This window comes from Oryx dammah, unplaced genomic scaffold (genome assembly GCF_014754425.2).
Source record: "Oryx dammah isolate SB20612 unplaced genomic scaffold, SCBI_Odam_1.1 HiC_scaffold_21, whole genome shotgun sequence".
NCBI classification, from domain to species: Eukaryota; Metazoa; Chordata; class Mammalia; order Artiodactyla; family Bovidae; genus Oryx; species Oryx dammah.
In genome coordinates, this window is record NW_024070205.1 from 15,390,525 (window position 1) to 15,415,900 (window position 25,376).

The 25,376-nt window shown below is 42.6% G+C and overlaps 1 protein-coding gene across 2 annotated transcripts in view; it reads right to left on the bottom strand.

The window, feature by feature from the left end:
- CUNH1orf21 (chromosome unknown C1orf21 homolog) overlaps nucleotides 1-25,376 on the bottom strand; it is a 241,633-nt gene that overhangs the window by 121,628 nt on the left and 94,629 nt on the right. The gene's annotated exons all lie outside the window — the stretch shown is intronic.

Genomic DNA, 25,376 nt, shown 5'->3' on the forward strand with positions numbered 1-25,376 from the left:
GCCTTCTGTTCTTCAGTCAAATGCTGCACTGTCTTTTCTGGGTTCCTTTCCTTCCTTACTTCAGCAGCATTCACTGAGCACCCACTACATGCCAGAGAATGGAGTACTCAGTCCTGGGGTTACGCCTGGGGAAAGGAGGCAGACGCTGTTCTCAAGGAGCTCGCAGCCAGTGAGGGAAGATTTAAGAAAATGAGCAAATGATAGTGCAGTCCATCTGCAGCCAAAACGCACAAGTGGGGGCTTCCCCAGTGGCTCAGCGGTAAAGAATCTGCCTGCGATGCAGGAGTGACAGGAGACACAGGTTCGATCCCTGGGTCAGGAAGATCCCCTGGAGAAGGGCATAGCAACACACTCCAGTAACCTTGCCTAGAGAATCCCATGGACAGAGGAGCCTGGCGGGCTATGGTCCACGGGGTCGCAAAGAGTTGGACACCACTGAAGAGGCTTAGTATGAACACACAGAGTGGTTGTAATAAGAACAGAAAGGAGGGACCCCTTAAGAAAGGTTAGGGAGAGTCTTGGAAGAGGTGACATAACTCAGAGGAGTACTAAGGAACGCTAAGGTGTGTGGGAAGGACAGGTCTAGGTAAGGGCACAGTGAGTTCAACAGCCAGAGAGAACATGGCCGACAGGAACAACAGAGAGAGTTCTAGTAGAGACAATACGCAGAATTCGGGGCAGGAGGCAGGCAGGGGTTGCTGCCTAGAGAGATGTACAGAAGGGAGGCTGTAGGGCAAGTGCAGGAAGAACTGGGATGCAAACCCCACTAGAATCAGGCTCCGCACCAAGGGTGTACTGACTTCCCCCACCAGGTAGCAGACTGAAGCTGCTGTTACAGCCTAAGCTTCTGTCCTCAGCCATCTCCTCTGGAGAGACCCCAACCATGGTAATCCAAGGCTTTCTGCCTCTCTGAAAGAAGACTCAGTGAAAGTGGGACACACACGAGCCAGGGGAGGTGGGCCAGTCAGCTGAGAAAGGTGAGGAAGAACGACACCTGGAGGAGAGGACGGGCCAAGAGCCAGTGGCCGCTAGGAGTCTCAGGAGGGTGGAGTCTTTCCCTGGAGTCAGCTGGTGGGGCTGGAGCTTAGGTACAACATCCGCCAGAACCTGTCTGCTGCTTCCTGGAGAGTCATGCCTTCACCTGGGGACGGGGAGGTATCGAAGCTTACAGAACAGGGAGTGCTCGGGATGGGCTGTGAGCTATCCTGGGGCAAAGGAGCTGCCAGTGAACCTGAGCCCAGCTGCTTCCCCTTTGGCGGGACAGCAGTGAATCAGAAGGCACAGAGCACCGGCTCAAAGGGCCCTCTCTTCTGGACCTGGCATGGTGACTGCCCAGCTGTGTGCCATGGAGGCAGGGGAGAGAGTGAGCTGAGTGTGTTGAGATGCGTGTGCGTGGGTGCTACGGCCTCTCAACATTCTTAGGGTCTTGTTCACATCTTTGAAGGTGCTCACAGCTGCAAGGAGGCGAAAGTGGTAAAGCATCCCTCACTATAACGCCTTTAATAATTAAGACTGGACCTGCAGGTCCCATTCCTGAATCATTTCATCATTTCAGAGGCCAGACAGCACGTCTCCTCCATTCATTTGGGGCTTGTTATTCAGTGATGGAGCTTCCCAGGTGGCGCTAGTGGTAAAATATCTGCCTGCCCATTCAGGGGATGCAAGACACTTGGATTCAATCCCTGGGTTGGGAAGATCCCTTGGGGAAGGGAATGTCAACCTACTCCAGTATTCTTGCCTGTAAAACCCTATGGACAGAGGAGTCTGGCCGGCTACACTCCATGGGGTCACAAAGAGTTGGACACGACTGAGCAACTGAGGACACATTCAGCGACCAGGGAATTATTAACCAGTCATTAAAGGTCCGGGAACATTCATCTTTTGACATACTCTGACTAAAGACATACACCAGTTAACATACGATAATTCCCAACCAAGAAAGAGTGGCGAGTCCCTCGCAGAGAGGAAAGGCAGGCATGGTGGTTCTGAGAGCCATTCACTCAGCTTCTCAAGAGCCCTGCTCTCTCTCTTCAGAAGTGCTGGTTCTCCACCAACCACGGAAAAGCTGGAGGCCAGCTAAGTCCTCTCTGCTCTTCTTGGCAGGGTTCCTGTTATCCTTGATAACCGTTCAAAAGAAAGTCTGTCCAGCCGTCTCTCCTCTTCCCTAATCCTCACGCCAGTCTGATGAGGCTGGTCCTACAAGCTCCTTTCCACAGCTGCAGAGATCAGTCCTTGATTGGCTGGTCAAGTCGCAATGCTAGTTCTGACCCAGGTTGCTTGGAATCCAGGGCCAGGCTCCTAACCACTAAGCCAGTTCTTTTTTTTTTAAACCACAAAGCACAGGAAGCAATCACTTTGGGAAATGATACAGGCATAAAGTATGAACAGACTCAGAAAGGATCTGAACACATTTGGAAATCACAGCGATATAAATAAAAGCTATACAGATATCTAACCAAAAGTTCATGGGTAACATCAGGGAAACTAGCAGACCCTCCCTCATCGGGTGTCAGGAGTCTTTGTTGGTGGAAGATATTACCCCTGTGCTCCTTAAGTTAGGAATCAATATGCCATCCAAAGTAAGGGTTGCGAGACCTCTCATTACAATGGTGATTTGACCGCCACTGCATCCAACGGATGAAAATTAAAGCTCTTCTTCAATATGCAGTAAATACTGCAGTATCTTTGCAAAAAACTTTGTATTTTGAAAGATAACTTCATTTTAAGGCTTCTGTTATACACTACGACTTTGATATATGATCTTAGCAATAAGATCAAGCAAGGATCTCTTCCTTCACTGGAGTAAGGAGGAGGAGGAGGGACTGAAAGCAGGAGAAGTGGAGAGGAGGAGGAGTGAGAGAAGGAGGATGAGAGCTATCATTTATCGAGTCCCAGATGCGGTTTGGAAATTCTGTTATACCACAACCCATTTAATACTCCCAGGGCTCTAAGAAAGAGAACCATGTCTCCATCACAAGGAAACGTTCACTCATCCAGCTGTACCATCGAATATGTGGTGGGACTGGGGCCAGCCCTTGAACACAGGCAGTCTGACTCAGACACCCCAGGTTCTCATTCAACTTTCTCACAAATGTGTCGTAAACTGAATTTCTGATAAAAACGAAAATTCTCTTTGCTGGTCTCCATTACAGAACTATTATAACATGTTATCACAATGTGTATCCTCTTCCTGAGTGGAAATCATCTTTAAGATAAACCTTTTCAGTTCAGACATTAAAATATATATTATGATAAAATAAGATCTAAAATAAATGCAAACAGTGATTTTCTTTTTAGGTAACAGCAAATGCTGGTGGCTCAGTTGGAAAGAATTCACTTGCCAATGCAGGAGACAGGGGTTCCATCCCTGGGCTGAGAAGATCCCCTGGAGAAAGAAATGGCAACCCACTCCAGTATTCTTGCCTGGGAAATCACAAGGACAGAGGAGCTTTGTGGGCTACAGTCCATGAGGTCTCAAAAAAGTTGGACATGACTTAGCAACTAAATAGCAACAACAAATACAAACAGATACTAACAGAATGGCTCACATGCCTTCCTTTGGACATGGAGTTCATAAAATTCCACTGTCATCAAGAGTTGCTTTTCTAAAACTGGTAATAAGTTTCTGCTGATTCATCCATAGTCAGTCCTTCACTACTATCCAGGGTCAATGGTTGTGAACTTGCTGGATGGCTGGTCAGAATTAGGAAATTCATGACCATTCCAAGAATTCTTCCCCATTTAGTGTGGCTGCCACAGAGTCATCTGGAAGACTGAACAATTTGCCCAATGCACATGCACATGTATGTGTGGAGACATCTTAATGAGGATCTGACTTAATTCCTTTAATTGGGTTCTGAAGTGGATTTCTATTAAAGAAAAGATTCTTAGATTATAATCCAGATGCCTAAGCAACCCAGTTCCCTCCTTCTCTCTCCAAGCACCTGACCAGCAGGCTTGGCTTGTGCTCTTTCGTGATGCAGTCTGGCGATGGGGAAACTGCAGCAGCCTGAATTTATACCAGAAAGAGCAGTGCTAAAGAGATGAATTGGGCTGGAAAGAAAAGTTTTGCAGAAGATTAGAGAGACAGAGGGGGCAGATCTTTAAGGTAGTCCAAGGAAAGGCAGACAGAAAGTCACTAGAGTGGCAGAAAGCTCTATTCATGGGAATAGATTTCAGTACATGGTGAAGTAGGTTTCATAATGAGATGTTTCTTTGGGATTTTTCGAGGTTATTCAGTAAAAATTTAAATTGCTATTCAGTGATCTTTGGTGATTCTTTTACTAAGCCTCTGGACTGGAGCTGGCTTCTGTGTTCTATAACCATTAGAAATAATTTAGTGGCAGCGAAATCATTAGCAAGAATAGGAAAGAACTAGATAGAGCCGTTTTCATTTGAAGCAATTCCCAAGGCTACAAGCACTGCCACTGAATTTTTTAAATGGAAAAACACAGCTAAAATACAATTTGCAATAAAAGAGTACAGCTTCCCCACTTGCAAAAAATATTCATGACTTGACTTTCACTACCGATGTCATGAAGAAAGGCCCCAGAAGGAGAGGCGAGAGAGCTCACTCACATGTTTATGGGAGGGGTGAAGAGGGCTCTTCCACACTCTCTCTCCTTCTGACAAGTCTGTACCTCTTCTCACAAGAGCTTCTTTCACATAAAGCAAAAGATCATTTCTACTTGCAATGAATCACCAAGTTATCTTCCCCTTAGAGACGAAAGTGTGTTCTGAGAGCGACAGCGAGTAGCTCTTTAGGAATAAAGTGTCTGGGTGAGTTGAGGCAACAACAGCATGTTCGAAGACATTTTAATGGAGAGCAGCATGGTAAAAAAGAACACACCATCCTCCACAACCTGGTCAGTCTGAATGAGCCTATTTTAGTAACACATTTTGCTCAATTTGTTTGCAAGAGAAGGGAGCTGTTTGTATTATCATCTTTTGGGGGAGGATGCATAAGGGCAATTGAATGGTTCGATTAAATTCAAATTGTGTGGTTCAGCAACTGTGAGACAGGCTCAGTAGTGAGAGCCTGCGGGAGGACACAGAGATGATGGGGAAGTGGTCCTCAGTGACACTCACCCCAAATCCCTGCAGCTGGTGACTGCAGCCATGAAATTAAAAGATGCTTGCTCCTTGGAAGAAAACCTATGATCAACCTAGGCAGCACATTAAAAAGCAGAGACATTACTTTGCCAACAAAGGTCCGTCTAGTCAAAGCTATGGTTTTTCCAGTAGTCATGTGAGAGTTGGACTACAAAGAAAGCTGAGTGCCGAAGAATTGATGCTTTTCAACTGTGGTGTTGGACAAGACTCTTGAGAGTCCCTTAGACTGCAAGGAGATCAAACCAGTCCATCCTAAAGGAAACAGTCCTGAATATGCATTGGAAGGACTGATGCTGAAGCTGAAACTCCAATACTCTGGCTACCTGTTGCAAAGAACTGACTCACTAGAAAAGACCCTGATGCTGTGAAAGGTTGAAGGCAGGAAAAGAAGGGGACGACAGAGGATGAGATTGTTGGATGGCATCACTGACTCGATGGACATGAGTTTGAGTAAGCTCTGGGAGTTGGTGATGGACAGGGAGGCCTGGTGTGCTGCAGTCCATGGGGTCGGAAAGAGTTAGACACAACTGAGCAACTGAACTGAATTGAAAGACAGTGAAAGTTCTTAAGGGTCCATTTTGCTTCCTCAAGAGAGATGTACAGGGACTTCCTTGGTGGCTAAGACTATTGACTCTGCACTCCCAGGGCAGGTGGCCTGGGTTCAATCCCTGGTAAGGGAACTATATCCCACAGGCTACAACCAAGAGTTCGAAGGCTGCAATGAAAAATCCTGCATGCCGCAACTAAGACCTGGTGCAGACAAATAGATATCTTAAAAAGGAATGTATAGTAGAAAAAGGAACTGCTAAATCATTTCACCCCTGTTTAGAGTGGCTGTCATCAAAAAGACAAGAGATCAGATGTGCTGGCGAAGATGTAGAGAAAAGGGGACCCTCTTGCACTGTTGGTGGGAATTAACACAGTCACTATGGAAACCAGTATGGTGGTTCCTCAAAAAATTAAAAACAGAACTACCATATATATGATCCAGCAATCCCACTTCTGGGTATACTGCCAAAAAAAATGCTCTCAGGATCTCAAAGAGATATTTGCATTCCCAAACTCTCACTAATTCAGAAGAGCCAAAGTATAGAAGTGACCTAACTGTCCATTGATGGAGTTATGGATAAAGAAAATGTGGTATATATACCCAATGAAATAGTATTCAGCCATGAGAAAGAAGGAATCCTGCCATTTGTGACAATGTGGATGGATTTTGAGGGCACTGTGATAAGTGAAATAAGTCAGAGAAAGACAAATACTGTATATTACTTATATACAGAATCTAAGAAAGTTAAATTCACAGAAGCAGAGAGTGGAATGGTGGTTGCCAGCAGCTGTAGCGTGAGAGACTATGAGGAGATGCTGGTCAAAGACTAGAAACTTCTGAGTTAAGTTCTGGGGATGTAAGGTACAGCATGGTGACTACAGATAACACTACTGTATTATGTACTTGAAAGTTGCTAACAGTAAATCTTATATGTTCTCAATGCACACATATGCATATACACACACACACAGTCATTATGTGTAGTAATGTGTTAGCTGATCTTACTGTGATAATCATTTTGCAATGTATATCAAATCACCACATGGTATACCTTAAATTTATGCCTTATATAAAAAAGAGCTGCTGTAATTTCTGAGACTTCAAATGATTTAAATCAGACATTTTCAACACATAGCAAAGTATGAACGTCCCACACAATTCTATACAAACAGACCAAAGGAGAATTTGGGAGGATGGTTCATACAGAGACACAGAACAACCATAATTCCTTGGCACATCTTTTGTACTGTTTTCTCTTAGTTTCTTTTCAGGAATGCTGCTTGCACTCAAAGGCCCAAGTCATATAAAACATCAAGAGTTCAAAAATCTTCAAGTATAATGCATGACCTTGATGTGTTCCAAAGTTTCTTTTACATGGTGTAAAGAGACCTTTCACCTGACCAGGTCATGGGTGATAAGGTTCCAAACTGCTCCTGCAGAGTCTGGGAGGTACACCCAAGGTCTGGGGTCTTGGCAGCACATACCCAGCAAAATACCTGCCAAACCGGAAGGGCACGGATTTCAGGCTCACCCCCCTTATATCACCACCATGTTGGTTTCCAGAAACAGCCGCCATCACCTGTTCCCCATGTGGCAAGCCACATCACCCACTCCAAGGTGTGGGTTTCAGATCTCAAAGTCCTTCTGATCACTCCTTAACTGGGGAGGGCGTAAAGATGACTCAGCTGACTCCTTTGGGATGCTCTGTGGGTGGACTTGGCCTTGGCTTACCAAACCCCACTCTGCTCACCCCCTGTTACCTGTTCCCTTTTCTATCTCTTTCAGCCATTTGACTCTCTTTATAACCTCACCTTTCATATTGTCAGCTTCTCTTCTCACCACCATCTCTGGAGGCAAATCAAACATGCCAAAGCCCAACTTTCTAGAAAAAGCAAGGGTACCTCTCAAAGAGTTGGACTGTAAAGAAAGCTGAGTGATGAAGAATTGATGCTTTTGAACTGCGGTGTTGGAGGAGACTCTTGAGAGTCCCTTGGACTGCACGGAGATCCAACCAGTTCATTCTAAAGGAGATCAACCCTGGAATTTCTTTGGAAGGAATGATGCTAAAGCTGAAACTCCAGTACTTTGGCCACCTCATGCGAAGAGTTGACTCATTGGAAAAGACTCTGATGCTGGGAGGGATTGGGGGCAGGAGGAGGAGGGGACGACCGAGGATGAGATGGCTGGATGGCATCACGGACTCGATGGACATGAGTCTGAGTGAACTCTGGGAGTTGGTGATGGACAGGGAGGCCTGGCGTGCTGCGATTCATGGGGTCGCGAAGAGTCGGACACGACTGAGCAACTGAACTGAACTGAACCTCTCAAAAAGGTTACACATTTACCGTAACTTTTCACAGATGATTTCTTCCTCTGTAAGAGTCTCCCGAGCACAAAAGGAAGTCACTTGTGCAGCATCCTGGAGAACACCGATGCATTCACGCGGTGGTGGAGGAGGGGAGGGGAGGGCAGGAAGGTGAGTAAGCGTGACGCTATTTTTTCCTTAAAAGTTAACAATGAAAACTGGAATGGAAATTCATAATGGGAAATTTTCTGGGACCTTCATTTGCTCCCACAGAAATCTGTGTTTTATTTGTGTATCGGTTGTTGCATCTCATAGCACATGGCTCCTATTCTGGGAAGATGTGAAAAGGTAACTGAAGTGGGGTGATGGTTAGGTCTGCAGCAGAGGGCCCAAAGCTCAGAGAAGGTCAGGGAAAGAAGAAACTGGAGCCCAGAGTTCTATGAGGAACAAAGAGTGCTGGAATGAGAAGAGTCTGGGTTGGGGGAAGGGAAGAGCCTTGTGAAAGGGGAGCTGTGGTTATCAGGGGAAGGGAGAGGGGGGGACCAAAAATGTGCCTTCAGGGCCCCTCCAGCCTTCCACCAACATGCTACAAAATAAAAACAAGTTATGTTTGAAGATCCCTTCTTACTCAGGTTGAGTGAAACGGAACAGTGGTTTCTCTTCGAGCAGAGGAAATGCTGAACGGATGCACTTCAGCCCAGGAGGTTTTGAAGCCCTGAAGTGACTCCTTTCACAAGGGCCATGCCCCATGAACTGAAAACTAGAGTCACTGCTCCCTGCATCCCAGCTTGCATCAATGAATATGCCACGAGAAGCGTAAAAAAAAAGAAAACACAAACAAAAAAAAACAAGGTAACACACATTACTGTAAAATTTGAACCCTGTTAATCCTTGCATCCCCATCTGAGAAAGTCTTTTTACTTTTCACCCCACGGTGCTAAGCCTCAAAGCACGGTCTGGTTTCAGAACTTGAAAACAACTAACGACGAGAAGCCTCTGTTGGTATAAAATTCCACTCACCTCACCGCTCCCAGTGCCTCACTAAGAAGCACGAGGATAAGATGTGCTCTAAGGAAGCTCACATTTAATCACCCCCTGAACCTGACCACATCTCTCTTTACTGCTAGCCCCTCAGTCCAGACTCCTGGCACCTCTTGTCTCCGCCAGCTTCTAACTGGTCACCTGCTCCTACTCTTGTGTCTTAGTGTCTATTCCCTATGTAGCAGCCAGAGTCAGCCTTTAAATTAAAACCGAAGTCAGTTTGGTTTTTAATCACTCCCCAAATCCTCTTCTGGTTTCTGTTACATTTAAAATAGAATCCAGAGTCTACACTTGAGCTACAGGACAACGTACAGTCTAAGTCCAGGCTGCCTCTCTGAGCTCATCACCCACCTCTCTCCCAACCTAAGGGTCTTTTCCCGTGGATTCGGGCCTGGAGTTCCTCTGCCTGAAAGACTGCTCCTAGTCATTCTCTTGGCCTGATCCTTCTTTCAGTTCTCTGCTCCAAAAGGTCAACTGCCCAGGCCGACCTTCTCTGACCTGCGAGTCTACAGTAGCCACTGTGCCACTCTCTCTCCTGTTGGTTACTTTTCTCACTGTGCTCATCGCCACCTGACCATGTATTACATGCCTCTCGGTTAACTTGGGTCCTTCTCTAAGATGTAAACAAAACAAGGGTGGTCATTGTCTTTTTACCTGTTACATCCTCTAGTAAAAGCCAGTTTCTTGCAATTGCTCAATAAATGCTTCTTGAAAGAATAATTGTGATGTTCAGAGTTCTATCTGAGCTAAAAGCATATTGTTTTTCATTTTAACATTTGGCAAGTGAACAACTGCATTAGCAGAAACAAGACAAGAACAAAGGAGGAAAGCCATGGTCAAAATTCAACATCTAAACATTTCTATTTTTTTTAACTTTTTATTTTGTATTGGGGTATAGCCAATTAACAAACAATGTTGTGATAGTTTTAGGTGTACAGTGAAGGGACTCAGCCATACATATACATATAACATTCTCCCCAGACTCCCCTCCCAACCAGGCTGCTACGTAACACTGAGCAGAGTTCCCTGTGCTATCCAATAGGTCCTCACTGATTATCCATTTTAAATATAGAGACATTTCTGGAGTGAAAGAAGGCAATGGGAAATAAATGATTAATGAAAAAATGTTGTGTTCAACAGCTGACACAATGCAGACCAAAATGCTGGGTGCAACATTAAAAATAAAATCTTATTTCATATATAATTTGATCATTTTATGTCTTCTTTTGTTATAGATCAAAATCAACAGTGACATTTATACAGTAAAGCATGGGTGCCTGTAGCTAGAAGGAAATTTAAATGTAATTTAGTTCGTCCTGAGTGTGGTGTTCAAAATGGAAATAAAACATGCTCTAAATAGAGATTTATACCAGTTTGGCTTTGTTTTACAATCTGAAAGAATTCATTAGTTTCACAGATTGGTATTTTAGCACCATGCTTTTTCACTTCACCCCTAATCATTTACTTTCAATTCTTAATAGCCATGCACATAGCTTTTGAAAATATATTTTAAGTGAAAATGTAAAATCTATTTACATTAAGACTTAAGCATGGACTATTACTTTTAAGGAGGTGAACTGTATACCTTTGTCCCTCCTGGACTTCTTCTCTCTCCACCAACTACCTTTCCCAGCAATGTCCCTTTTTTTTTTAAAAAAATTTAATTAGTATGTTGTAAAAACCTATAATAGAGAAAGAATCTGAAAATATTTATATGTTATCTGAATCACTGTGCTATACACCTGAAACTAACACAATATTGTAAATCACTTGTACTTCAATAAAAAATTTAATTATTCAATCTTTCTAAACCAAAGGCCATTTTCATTCACTATTTAAAACTGTGTTGTTAAGTATATGTGAGTAGAATAGTATTTACATATAGGTTTAATACAACAACCATGAGATGCTTCTCTCTGTTATTCCTCAGAATCTGACTTTAAGTTGTTACTTTTTCTTGCTCTTTTAGAATCTGGCAGGGCCAACATATTATAGCTACCATATTAAAAAAAAAAAAAAAATCACACTCTGAAAGTGACCAGGTTAGAATATAGTACAGTATAAAATCCTCAATCTGGACAATTAAATGTTCCCTTTTTTGTCTAAATTTTGTTTAAAACTAGGTCTTATCATGCATTTTATTATCCTTTTCAAATAACAGAACTAACATATCCCACTACCACTTCTAACAAAACTTTAAAACAGAAAGTCAGCAACACAAATCTCACACTTTCCAGCAACTAAACTGCAGCAATTCAAGCACTGATACATGAAAGAAAAACTAAAAAGCAGCCAGCCACGATGGAAAGGGGGTAGTGACCCCCACACTTCCACCTGTCTTGTCTTCTACTCCTGTAATCCTGGAGAAGGAAATGGGTACCCACTCCAGTATTCTAGCCTAGAGAATCCCCATGGACAGAGGAGTCTGAGGGCCACAGTCCATGGGGTCGCCAAGAGTCAGACACGACTGAGCGACTAAGCACACACACACACTCCTGTAATGCTTTGAAGCGACAGAAGGTGTTGCGGGCTACTTCTAACTTTTTAGAAGGAAAAAAGTATAAATCCAATCAACATTTGTTGACCACTATCACCACCATCATTTTTCTTAAAAAAAAAAAAAAACAAATCAAATACTATTATGTATAATCTTTCCAATGGCCCCGTGACTTGAGAGAAACCACGGTCTCTCTGGAGACCAGAGAGTCATGTGAACTGTCCACAGGCTGGGAAGCTTGTAAAGTAGAACCTTTGAACATGAGTGTTCAATACTCTTCAACAGCGATCGCTTAAGTTCAACCCACTTGCTCCCAAGATGTGGAATTGAGGATGACAGCGATGGCCTTGTAGCAGCTGCTCTGCAGCAAAACCTGAACACACCCAGGATCTCCAGCCAGTGAGTCAAGGGCTTCTCTATAAACTGGGCTTTCTAGGCCACAGTCATTTGTTCTGTTTAATAAAACCTTATGAGGTATGTAGCCCACGGTGCTAAGAGCATAACTTCTGCAAATAATTACTTAGAGTAGAAAATGTGAGAGGAAGTGAGAGGCTGAGACTCAAGTCACAAAGGATGAAGATGGCTCAATTTCACATTAATAATCTGTCAGTCCCCACATGATGTCTCGAGACAAGGCCCATTAGCTAAAAATAAACTTCAGAGATGAATGATATCATAGTTCCTGCAGTGGAAGCGTGGAGTTGTAACCACTGACTGCCAGGGAAGTCTGCCATCATAGTGTGCTTTGAAAAAAAATTTATTTAATTTTTTAAAAAACTTCTTTTAGAAGAAAAGAAGATGTAGATATTTAGAAATACAACAGAAATACAAAGCACCATCTAGAGATCATTATTCACCCTTCCTGGTAAATACCCAGAGGCTTGTTTTCAGTCCATGCTCATATACATATTTCGTCATCTGATAAATGGCATTCTATACATACAAGTGTTACAACTACTTTTTTCCCCCATTTAATATCAGAGCATCTTAACACAATGAAACAAACAAATAGAAATATCCAAACAAAGAAGTGTGACATCAACTATCATAAACTCTGTAGTCTTCCTATCCCTAAATTAGAGAGTTGAGGATTATTTGATATACTTAGGTTTTCATTTGGTTCAAGGAACTGCAGAGTCAGACATGTAGATGAGTTCCCAGCCTCTAAAACAGAGGTGTCCTTGACCGTCCTTTGGATCAGACGTAAGTCTCCCAGACCCTGGTCAACAGGCGCTGGCTGAGGAGCAGGCTGCAGTAGGAGGGGCTGTTTTCCTACCAGTACTCAGTGATTGTTTGCCAAGAGCAAAAAGAAACTCAACGCACACCGTGGCCCATCACATCTGTGTGCTTTTCCTACGGAACCCCAAAGTTCACTGTCATGGGAAGATCACGGAGGTGAAGACGGCGCTGAGAGGACGGGGCCAGGGGACTGCCATCAGATCACAGGGTGGGGGCAGGACCAAAGGGCCCAAGTGTATTAGGTCCCCGTCAACCAGTGCCTGCTGGATGGACAGCTGGGCTGAGAAAGGAAGAGGCAGGTGATTTACGGCTTTGTTCTTCCATTAGACTGAAAGTTCCTGGAACAGAGGCGCTGTACTTTGTACATTAAAAAAACCCCTTTGTAGGCCTAACAGAGTGCCTCCCTTGCTTCCCCTTCCTAAAGCACACATTTGTTCACTTAAGTTCTGAAACCAGACACAGCCAAGTTCCCTAAGATAATCTGTGTAAACTTAGGGAAATTGCTTAATGTCTCATGGTGGTCTCCAACCCCTCCCCTATAAAAGGGCAAAGCAGCCTCTGATAAATGATAGTTATCATTAATATCAGTTCATTATTACTGAATAACTTACATATTGGACACTATGTTATCTTAGGCAAGTGTGTTGTATGATTAAATTATAAGCATAATCTTCAAGGAGGTCAAAGTCAATGATCATAAAATAATAACGATTTACTGGAGTGATTAGACTTTTCTCTAAGAGGGAAAAGTCTTCATTTTCCCATCACATTCCACTCTTCTCTCTACCCCTAATGCTGGCCTACATTAATTCTTCCCATTACCCATGGTATTGCAAATACCAGGGCATTCTCTGCCAACAGACACTCAGAGTAGCACTTTGCTACATGTTTTCAAGTTTCTTTTTCTTGCGGAATTTTTCCCATGAAGAAATGGTGTCTTTTCTGAAATAAGGTAAACTCTTCGATGGCAAGGTCACCTGATTTTGTTTCTTGTGTATCCATCAGCCAGGAGTATACAGGGCCTGTTTATAATCATTGATTCGACTAGAGCCGTTCTGACCTTGTAACTGCCTAATCCACTGAATGAGGATTACTACCTTGGGAGTACTTAATAGATTGAAGCAATTTTTCTCACTGTTTAGAATGTGTTATCAGAAACACAATTAAACTGTGACACTGATTTGTGATCACAAACTACTCAACTGGAAATATTTCACAGCTGAACGCTTAGGAAGATCTGGTGGCTAAACAAATGGTACACCTACTTCTGCTCTGTCTCACGGGGATGGACCTGCCATGGCTACCCCCCACCATGTCCCAATCTTCTCCTCTAAAATCTGGGGCAAAGACTCAGGAGTCATGTGCCACAATGACATCCTACATGGCTCTCAAGGCAGTAACTATTGCCATCATTTTGTCTTTCTTATTTCACCAGATATGAAGAATTTGCAGAAGACATATGATGCATATATATGCATATATGTTTGGCTTTCCGGGTAGCTCAAATGGTAAAGAAAACTGGGTTTGATCAAACCTGGGTTTGATCCCTGGGTTGAGAAGATCCCCTGGAGAAGGAAATGGCAACCCACTCCAGTACTCTTGCCTGGAGAATCCCATGGACAGAGGAGCCTGGTGGGCTACAGTCCATGGGGTCACAAAGAGTCAGACATGACTGAGCAACAAACACTTTCATGTTTCACTTCTGATGCATATAAAATCAACTTTGGAGACATCACCAGTGTGCAATAATAAATAACTCATGTTCTGATCCCCACATGGGACAAGCACTATACCATCATACTTGGCCAGTTCTATGATGCTTTAATGATAATACAGTCTTAACATGTATGCAAAGCCATGTACTAGCATTAGTATCTCAAGGCCTATAATTATCTAACCTGAGGTGAGTGAGGCTGACCATTTCAACAGCTTACGGAATTAGTGTCAAATCTTCTATACTATCTGTCCGGTGTTTTCTAAATGATTAGTCAATTTCAAGGTCACATAATGATGACTCTTATACTGCCTATGTGAGCTTTTTGCTATTTTGAAAAAAAAAATCAGTTAAAATATTTCCAAATATTGAAGATACTTGCCCTAATATGATATTTTCTAAAGTTATTTCCCCACTGGTTTGGTAAAGAAGTGCAGTCTCTCCTTGACATGCCTAATGCATCATGTATCATTGAGCCTTTTCACTGTCTCTCAGCCTGAAACTCCTGCCACATCTTTGTTTGTTTTTTATCTTGTAAGACTCAGCTGAAGCCTTAATCATCTTGTTTATGAGTCTCTTCCTACTCCTAGGATAAGACTGTTCTACATTATCATCATAGGATACTAATACTTTTTATTGAGATGCTCATCTGTTGCATCAGTATCAGTTCCTAAAAGGCAGGGACCATGTTTAATGAGGAAGCACAAGCTGGAATCAAGACTGCTGGGAGAAATATCAATAATCTCAGGTATGCAGATGACACCACCCTTATGGCAGAAAGTGAAGAGGAACTAAAAAGCCTCTTGGTGAAAGTGAAAGAGGAGAGTGAAAAATTTGGCCTAAAGCTCAACATTCAGAAAACTAAGGTCATGGCATCTGGTCCCATCACTTCATGGGAAATAGATGGGGAAACAGTGGAAACAGTAGCTGACTTTCTTTCTGGGGGCTCCAAAATCACTGCAGATGGTGACTGCAGCCATGAAATTAAGAGACGCTTACTCTTTGAAAGGAAAGTGATGACCAACCTAGACAGCATATTAAAAAGCAGAGACATTAGTTTGCCAACAAAGGTCCGCCTAGTCAAGGCTATGGTTTTTCCAGTGATCATGTGTGGATGTGAGAGTTGGACTATAAAGAAAGCTGAGTGCTGAAGAATTGATGCTTTTGAACTGTGGTGTTGGAGAAGACTCTTGAGAGTCTCTTGGACTCCAAGGAGATCCAACCAGTCCATTCTGAGGGATATCAGTCCTGGTTGTTCATTGGAGGGACTGATGCTGAAGCGGAAACTCCAATACTTTGGCCACCTGATGTGAAGAGTTGACTCATTGGAAAAGACCCTGATGCTGGGAAAGATTGAGGGCAGGAGGAGCAAGGGACGACAGAGGATGAGATGGTTGGATGGTATCACTGACTCAATGGACATGAGTTTGGGTGGACTCTGGGAGTTGGTGATGGACAGGGAGGCCTGGCGTGCCGTGATTCACGGAGTCACAAAGAGTCAGACACGACTGAGCGACTGAACTGACTGATTGATTGACTGACCTTTAATCCATCTTTATAGTCTCAGTGGCTTAGCACAGTGCCTAAGCCACGTGAGATAGTACATGCTTAGTAGAATGAACTAACTGCTAGGTTTTAAATGAAACCAAAAAGCACCACTGATCAGACTCCATCTATTTACCTGGACAAACAAGTCTATCAGAGGAATCCCTGTTGCCCTGGGGCTAGTTCCAGTGACAGAACTTTCTGCTCTGGGACAGATTTCACATTACCCTTAAAGCACAATTGAAGGCCTTCAGAAGATGGAAACATAAAATTCTATTTATCAAAATAAATGGTTGTATTGAATGATAAATGTTAACCAATAAAGGATTTAAGTCATACAGGAAAAAAGAAAAAAAGTAACTAGTAATCACCTGAAACTCCACAACAGAGAGTTTGCCATTGTTAAGGCTTTGGTGAATAGTCATCCAAAGATGTCTTTTATGTACTTGCACAGAATTTTATGTATATTTTAAACATGTAAAATTTATAAACAAGGTATGCTGTGTAAAATCCTTTATCAATACGTTGTGAACTTCCTTCCAGCTCAATAAATACAGAATACCTTAATCTTTAATGGCTGTATTCAATACTTGTTTCATCAGTGAGAAAGACACTTGAGCATACACGTTTGCACGTTTCTCCAATTATCTCCTTACGATAAATTCCTAGAAGTGGGGCCACTGGGGCAAAGGTCATGCTTATTTCAATTTTATATAGTATATATTACCACTTGGTGCCCCAGAAAAATTGTTCTGGCTTGACATTCCCAGTTGTGGCATAAGACAGATGCCTGTTCCTGCCAATTTGAGTGGTGATAAATGTCTTGTTTTGTTTTAGGTTTTTGGTGTGATTTATTTGATTTCTAAGTTGAATATCTTTCTGCATGTTTACTGGCATTTTGAATTTTTGCCTTTTCAATTGCCTGGTCACAAACGTCATCCATTTTTCACTTGGAGTATTAGTTCTTTGTTTATAGATTTTAAGAAAAAAAAATTTAATAAATTTTAGTCTTTTTATACTAGTCATTTTAACCCTATTTGTATTGCAAATATTAGTCTCACTCACTTTGAAATTTGTCTTTTAACTTAGTTCATGGCATTTGGTGTGTTTGTTGCAATGCTCAGAGATTTAAAATTTTTATGTAGTCAACTTTTTCTTTTAGGGCGCTGGATTATGTGGCATTAAAAGAAGACATTTTGCAACCTAAGATTATAAAAATATCCATATTTTCTATAATACTTCTATGGTTCCATATTTCACTGTTTGCTCTTTAGATTCATCTGGAAAACTTGAGTATGAATGGATAAGTTAGAAATTCAATGTAATATTATACTTAGGAATATAATTTCATATAAATTCCATTAAATGAGTCATATTTTAAAGAATAAAATAGAATTGAATATGGATAAAGAATAAAATGTGAATTGAAATAGTATCCAGTTTGTCCGTTTTTTAGTTCTGTCAGCTCTGAATGCATTTGTCCAATTATAACCTGTGTTTTTTGCCTCCTGGCTTCTCTACAGTGCTTCACAAAGGAACGTCCTTCCTTCTGTAAACATCCTCATTGTAACTGATAAATCCAAGAGTAGGAAAATGCTGGATTACATCACACACACAAACACAACACACTCAGATGTATGTTTAATAAATGAAAATATATTTGCTAATAATCCTGAATATTCATTAGAAGGACTAATGCTGAAACTGAAGCTCCAATACTCTAGTCACCTGATGCGAAGAGCTGATGGATTAGAAAAGACCTTGATGCTTGGAAAAATTGAAGGCAGGAGGAGAAGGGGATGACACAAGATGAGATGGTTGGATGGCATCAATGACTCGATGGACATGAATTTGAGCAAGCTCTGGGAGATGGTGAAGGACAGGGAGGCCTGTTGTGCTGCAGTCCATGGGGTCGCAAAGAGTCAGACACAACTGAGTGACTGAACAACAGCAACAACTTACAGCAATAAGGTATAACATTATATCCACCACTCTTAAATCACATAGTCTTTTGATGTAAAGACCCACACTCATATGTTATACAGAACAGAAGCTAGTCTAGGTCAAAACAGAGAAAGAACAAATCATAGGAATACAAATATTCTAAAATACAAGGTAAAGAGCTAAGGATCATGTAGAAAATCATAATTAATTGATCTGCAATAAACTCGTTCTTTCCCTAGCATAGTCAAGGGAAACGAAGACTGCTCAGATGATGGTGGTAATAAATGGGCTTTCCTCGGTGCATATCATGCGGCAAGTCCTAATGTAACGGCTTTCCGTACTTTGATACATTTAAGCCCTCTGAAGGCAGTAAGTACTAGTACTGTATTCTCTATACTAAACAGAAACTGAGGCAAGGAGAGCCTGAGTGATTTGCTAAGACTACATGTTAGTGAGTAACTGAGCCAGGCTTTGAAACCAATTAGCCTGGTTTCAAGCCTGTGCACGGTGAACTTCAAGTCCATTGAAAATAGCCTTAATAACCACCATAGACTCTCCTGACATCCTCTTGTTAAAAAAAAAAAACCACCGAGACTGAGCTCAGGCAGCCAGTTAACAATCACTTCACAAAGACTCTTGAGCAAAAGTGGGTTCGGATTTAAGGACAAAGACGATACAATGTTCCTGAGAGGGAATCACCCTTTGTCAAGAGCTGGCATCCTCAATTCTAAACCACAGTCCCACTTCTTTACTTAAGTGAACTGGCAGGGCTCTTCAGTTTTCCTTTTATATCAAGTAGGGATTACAATAATAACTACTCACGAAAAGGTCTTCTAAACTGTAAAAGTGTGAGTCAGTGCTTTTGATGCCAAGTAACAATTCAGGGGCAAAGGAAACAGCCACCTGTAAGGCTCCAGGTGAAGAAGGTAGGTACCATGCTGCTCCGTAGAAAGCCAGGGCCTAAGTGAGGTCTAAGCCCCAGACAGGGATGGCCAGGAGTGCCCTGCAGGTAGCCGCTGCCAGGCAGGTGCTGCTAGGTGAGTGCTACCTGGCAGATGCTGATGGCAAAACAGGTCCTTTCCGCCACATCAGCCAGGATTCCAAGAAGAGGCTATTGTTTTGAATTTCTGAATTCCGTGATGTCATTCAGGAGAAAATAACTCTGAGGAGAAGTGCTATGGGCACAGAAACCCTCCCACCTTCTCTCTGTGGCTGAGTCACTGTTTTAGAACTTCCCCCGGCAGAGAACAGGCCTTGCCGACAGCTCCGGTCTCTGTGCTTCCGCTGGATGGTACCAGGAGGCCAGGCAGCATCTCCACTGCCTTCTCCAGGGCCACATCCAGTCTTATTTCCTACCTGAGGAAGGGCTCCCGGCAGTTACAGAGAAGACCAGGCACTTGGAGGGGCAAGCGAGCAACTAAAGGAAACCCTCCAGACGTAAAACTGAAAGGACGCCTCCGAGGGCCCTGCCAGCATGTCCCTGCTGAAGGCACCTGAGAACTCAGAGGCTCTCTCATCTTGCAATCAGGCTGCTTCGTAGCAATAAGTGACAAACGGTCCTACTTGTCAGCTTACCTCTATTTCTAATATTAAAAGAACGGGCTCATGATGTGGTTGGCAAGGGAAGGAAAAATAGCACTTTGATTTTTCTTTCTTTTTTTTTAATATAGAAAGCATAGCACATTTCAAGACTTTCTGTCATAAAAAATGTTTTCCAAGCAGAAATTCAGACTGACTGTTCTTCAGCTAGATTAAATTCTGCATCACGTGGTATTCCAGTGTGGTCTGTTCTGAGGTGGGCGAGGGGCCAAAGTGAAGAGGCTGGATCAGTCTACTCCCGTGTACAACCAATGCTCGACTGCTAATGACACCTGGCGTCTTTATAAGTGCTTTCTGTCGTTAACTCACTGCTCCTCCACACAACTCCGAGTGAAGGATACCACTGCTATCTCTATACTGTAGATGAGGAAACTCAGGCACTGAGGCTCCTTGTCAAAGATGACACTGGAAGTGGGGTAGCTGGAAGAAACCCGGCTGGCAGGTGGGAACTCACAGTCCTTTACATGTTCAAGGTTTGGGCTTGTCTCCTCTCTCCTGTCAAAGTGATAAACACCTATCAGAAGGGCCCAGAAACAGCAGAAAATGAAACTAAGCTACCTTCTCTGAGTCAGACACTGGCTGAGGTGGGCTGACTTCTAGCATTTCAAAAGCCCCAGGTGCACTGAACACTTTTAAGACCTTTCTGAGGCTCAGCACAAGACATTCTGGATTCTTCAGTGGTTAAAGCCAGGATCAGGTTCCTTGCTTTCCTGACTTAAATTTTTTTCAATTTTTTTTTTCAGCTTTTATGACCGTGACCCAGCTCTATCATACATTCATCAAACATTTTTTCTTTTAAGGTTCTTCACCCATTCACTGAAGAAAAAAAAAGTGGGTGTGTGTTGAGGGGAATATGTCCTCTCTGATCTTTGAGAAATAACTTCAGAAGGCAAAAGAAGCTTCCGTAGGCCAGCAGCAAAGTGTCAGGGATGCAGCTAAAGACTACTGCAAGTGAGCACTGAGAGATGAACAAGTTAGAATTTGCTCTTCTTCATCTGCCAGGCTGTCTCCCAGTCTCGTCTCTCTGATTTTCCTGGGCCCTCACCTGTGTGTCTCTCCCATCTGGAGAGTCAAAGCAGAAAATGAGGGCTGCTTCCTCAGTCGAACCCCTTTCCTCTTCGATTCAATAATAAATCAACTTTAAAACTGAAACTTGAGTGGGAAGGAAACTGTAAACACCAACACCACCTTCTAGTGACCTAAACTAGCACTATCCAATAGAAATAACGTGAGTGAACAGTGAGCTAAACACTGCCAGCAGCCATTAAATAAATAAAAAGAAAACAGTGGCATTAATTTTAATAATAAATTTTATTTAACTCTGTATATTATCATTTCAACATGTAATCCAAAGAAAACTGGTGAGCTATTTTATACTTTTTCTCATACCAAGTCCTCAAACTCTCATGTGTAATTCATACTTAGTTCAGTTCAGTCGCTCAGTTGTGTCTGACTCTCTGTGACCCCATGGACTGCAGCATGCCAGGCTTCCCGGTCCATCACCAACTCCCAATTCATACTTTTAGTGTATTTCAATTAGGGCTAATCTTATTTAACAAGCTTAACTATCACATGTGGCCAGTGGCTATTATATTAGATGGCACAGAAAAAACCTGATTCGCTCCATTTCTTGTCTCACAATCACAGATCAATGAATCTTTAGTTAATCTTCACTTCATGCAACCAGAAATTATTACAGGAAAGAACAGCAAATTATTACCAGTTCTAAATCGCTTTAAATTTCTGCAAAAAATCTATTTCCTCATTTAATCTTCACCATAACCCGTGAAGTTGGACCCAACTGTATTTTAGATAGGTAACAGATTGACATAACAGGATTGCCCTTTCTCTCTCACACACACATACAGACACACATATGCACACACACATGCACACACCTGTTCTATGTATTCAATTTATGTAGCCAAGGACCAGACCAGAACTGAAGCCCCACAGCAGTATGGAGCCCATGTGAAAGAAAGTGGCCAGATTCTTGCTTTATTGATGCTCTTTTATATACCACCATTCCAGGAGAATTTACTCTTATAATCTAAGCACTTTCACTTAAGGGAACATATATAATAATCAGGACCATCTTGGTCCTTAATCAGTCAAGGCCACCTCATCATAAGGAGGGAGCTGGCATGGTCAGGGCCCAACCCAGTTCCTGAACAGTCTCTCTGCCTCCAGCTCTGGGCATTCTGGAACCCCACATCTTCTCAAGGTCAAAAAGTCCTTGCCTCCAGGGACTCATAAGAGAGAAGCTTATAAGAGAGAAGACACACATACACAAATAATGAGATCAGACATATAAACAAGTAAACCAAATACATATAAACAAGTAAACAAATATAAATAAGTATATAAAATGTATTCTGGGATGGCACGAAAGAGATTCTTTCTGAAGGGATCAGAAAAGCTTCATGCAAGTTTGGAAAAACAGAAAGATCTAAACAGATGAAAGTGGGCAAAGGGCCCATGCCAAGCAGAGATCACAGTGTACTTGACCTGGGGCACAGAGGTGTGCAAAGTGGTTACAGGGTAAATTGTCCCCTCTGGCTATAGAACATGAGGGACAGAGTATGGAACAAGTTTGCCAAAGTGAGTAAAAGGGTAAAAGCCATCTTCAGAGGTCTTGAATGTTCACTAAGGTTTTAGGATTTTACAGTCTAAGAACTGAGTGCAACAGGAAGTTCTAGAGTGGGAGAGTTAACAAGGACAAAGGACTACTTTAGAAAAATCTGGTAAAGTCTGACAATTTACAGGTGAAAAAAAAAATGGAGAGTTAAAAACAAAGCAAAGAAGCGGGCAAACAAAGAGGGCTAATGGAGCATAAATTCAGAGGACCTTGCATTATTCTGGGTTATGGATTACAACAACCTAAATGATGCTAGTGGTAGGAAAAGTGAGGTTAGGAGAATGAGATTTACAGATCTGGAATGGGAAAAGACAAGGGCCTCAAGATTAAAGCCTACATTACTGAAAGAATGATGGTGACCTTCACGTAAATAGGAAAGTCAATATAACTAAACAGCTTTCCCCATGGTAGGTGGGCTTCGGAAGAGATAATGATCTCAAGTTTAACATGTAAATTTCCCTAATAAGGCCTGAATCTGTTCTGTGCACCTACTTTAATAGTTTAAGTGAATGACGGTTGAAAGAAATCCAATAAGCACTTGGCTTTCCTCAGAACTTGTTTAACTAGTTTCTGATAACTTGAGCCCGCTGGTCACTTGCTTTCTGCAAGCTGGTATTGGCAATCTGCTCAGCTGTCCTCTGAATGACCTCAGAAGATCTGCTGACCATTCTTCATGTCTGACCCGACCACTGAGGGAAGAACATTTCCAATCTGGACATGGAACTTCCTGGTCTGGATGTTACTTCTGAAAGGGCCATGGTATTGAGACACAACTTTAGATTTAAAACTTGGTGGAACAGTGGTTAAGAATCGCCTGCCAATGCAGAAGATGCAAGACATGGGTTTGATCCCTGGGTCGGGAAGATCCCCTGGAGCAGGAAATGGCAACCCACTCTCTAGTATTCTTGTCTGAAAATTCCATGGACAGAGGAGCCTGACAGGCTGCAGTCCATGGGGGTCACAAAAAGTTGGACACTACTTAGCACAGATGCACGCACATACCTCCATATTTAAAGTGAAGGAAAGTCTACAGGTATATGTCAGTAATAAAGTTCTTTGTCAACAAACACCTATTTTAAATCTACAAGGCAAGATGCCCATCCATCACTTGATCTTCAATGGTGGAATATTCTATAGAGATTCTGTCCCATATATTTGGAGTTGTCGGTCTCTAATAACCAAAATATCACAGAGAGCAAAGAGCTTCACATAAATGAAAATTACAAAGTTGGCTTAAAACTCAACATTCAGAAAACGAAGATCATGGCATCTGGTCTTATCACTTCATGGCAAACAGATGGGGAAACAGTGGAAACAGTGTCAGACTTTATTTTGGGGGGCTCAAAATCACTGCAGATGGTGACTGCAGCCATGAAATCAAAAGACACTTACTCCTTGGAAGAAAAGTTATGACCAACCTAGACAACATATTTAAAAGCAGAGACATTACTTTGCCAACAAAGGTCCGTCTAGTCAAAGCTATGGTTTTTCCAATAGTCATGTACGAATGTGAGAGCTGGACCATAAAGAAAGCTGAGCACCAAAGAATTGATGTTTTTGAAATGTGGTGTTGGGAAAGAGTCTTGAGAGTCCCTTGGACAGCAAGGAGGTCCAACCAGTCCATCCTAAAGGAAATCAGTCCTGAATATTCATTGGAAGGACTGATGCTGAAGTTGAAACTCCAATATTTTGGCTACCTGATGCAAAGAATTGACTCATTTGAAAAGACCATGATGCTGGGAAAGATGGAAGGTGGGAGGAGAAGGGGGCAACAGAGGATGAGATGGTTTGATGGCTGACTCAGTGGACATGAGTTTGAGTAAACTCCGGGAGTTGGTGGTGGAGGGAGGCCTGGCGTGCTGCAGTCCATGGGGTCGCAAAGAGTCAGAGACAACTGGGAGACTGAATTGAATCATTTGTAAAAACACAAGGCTCATCAATGCTCCCCAGTATGTCCTTAGAGGCTATAAAATTCAATTAACACTTTTAGGAAAAGGATCGAATGTGTGTGTGTACACATACTTCAGAGCCATCCCCAAATATGCCACCTTTCACAGACTTTGTCAAATCTCCCACAACATGTGGTAATAATATTTTCAAACATTTCAAAACATTAAGCTTTTAAAAAGTGGATAAGGCCTCTTTATTCAGTGGAAAATAGAGGCATGATTTAGAAAGCAGAATGGAACTGTCCAGAATGGAATACAGTCCAGTCATGAGTTCTCATGGCCTCTGGTAATGAATGGGTGTTGTAACTGGTCTCCAAAAATGGCTCCCAACAATTCTTCCCCTGCCTATAGGGTCAGACTCAACAGATGGAGAGCCTCTGTGCTCCCTTGATTGAGTCTGGGTTGGTCTTGTGACTTGCTTTTGCTCAACAGAACGCAGCACAATTAACATTCTTGGACTTTCAAGCCTAGGCCTTAAGAGGGCTAGCAGCTTCTACTTCTTCTCCAGGCAGCTAGCTGCCTCATGAAAATGTGACTACCTGATGGAAAGGGAGATCTGAAGCCATCATGGTCAGCTGAGACCAGCTGAGCTCCCAGCTGAATGCAACCACGAGACTGAAAGTGTTAGCTGCTCAGTCATGTCTGACTCTTTGTGACCCCATGGACTGTAGACCGCCAGGCTCCTCTGTCCATGGGATTTCCCAGGCAAGAATCCTGGAGTGGGCAGCCACTCCCTTCTCCAGGGGATCTTCCCAACCCAGGGACTGAACCTGGGTCTCTTGCATTGCAGGCAGATTCTTTACCATCTGGGTCACAAGGGAAGTATGTCTGCAGCCCTGGCAGAAAAACAGCAGATGAACCCCAGCCACCCCACAGAATCAGGAGAAATAATAAATCAGTGCTGCTAAGTCTGGGGTCCTTTGTGGGTGATAACAGATTAGTGAAACAATGGATGATGAAAGATATCAAGTAGCTGAAAGTGAATCCAATCTACCATTCACTTGTGACCATTTGTGATTCTACTGGGATTTTGTAGACTTCTGCTTGCAAGCTAATTCAAGTGGAGAAACAGATAGGACCTTCTCTTGTCATATTCAGACTCTAGCATTCAGTAACATCTAGGTTACCAGTACTGATGTTCACACTGGATTCTGACAATTCTACTCCCAGAGCCCAGAAGGACTAGGAAAACTGTCTCCTTTGACTGGTACACAAAGCTCTCTCTCTCCCTGTATTCTTCCTT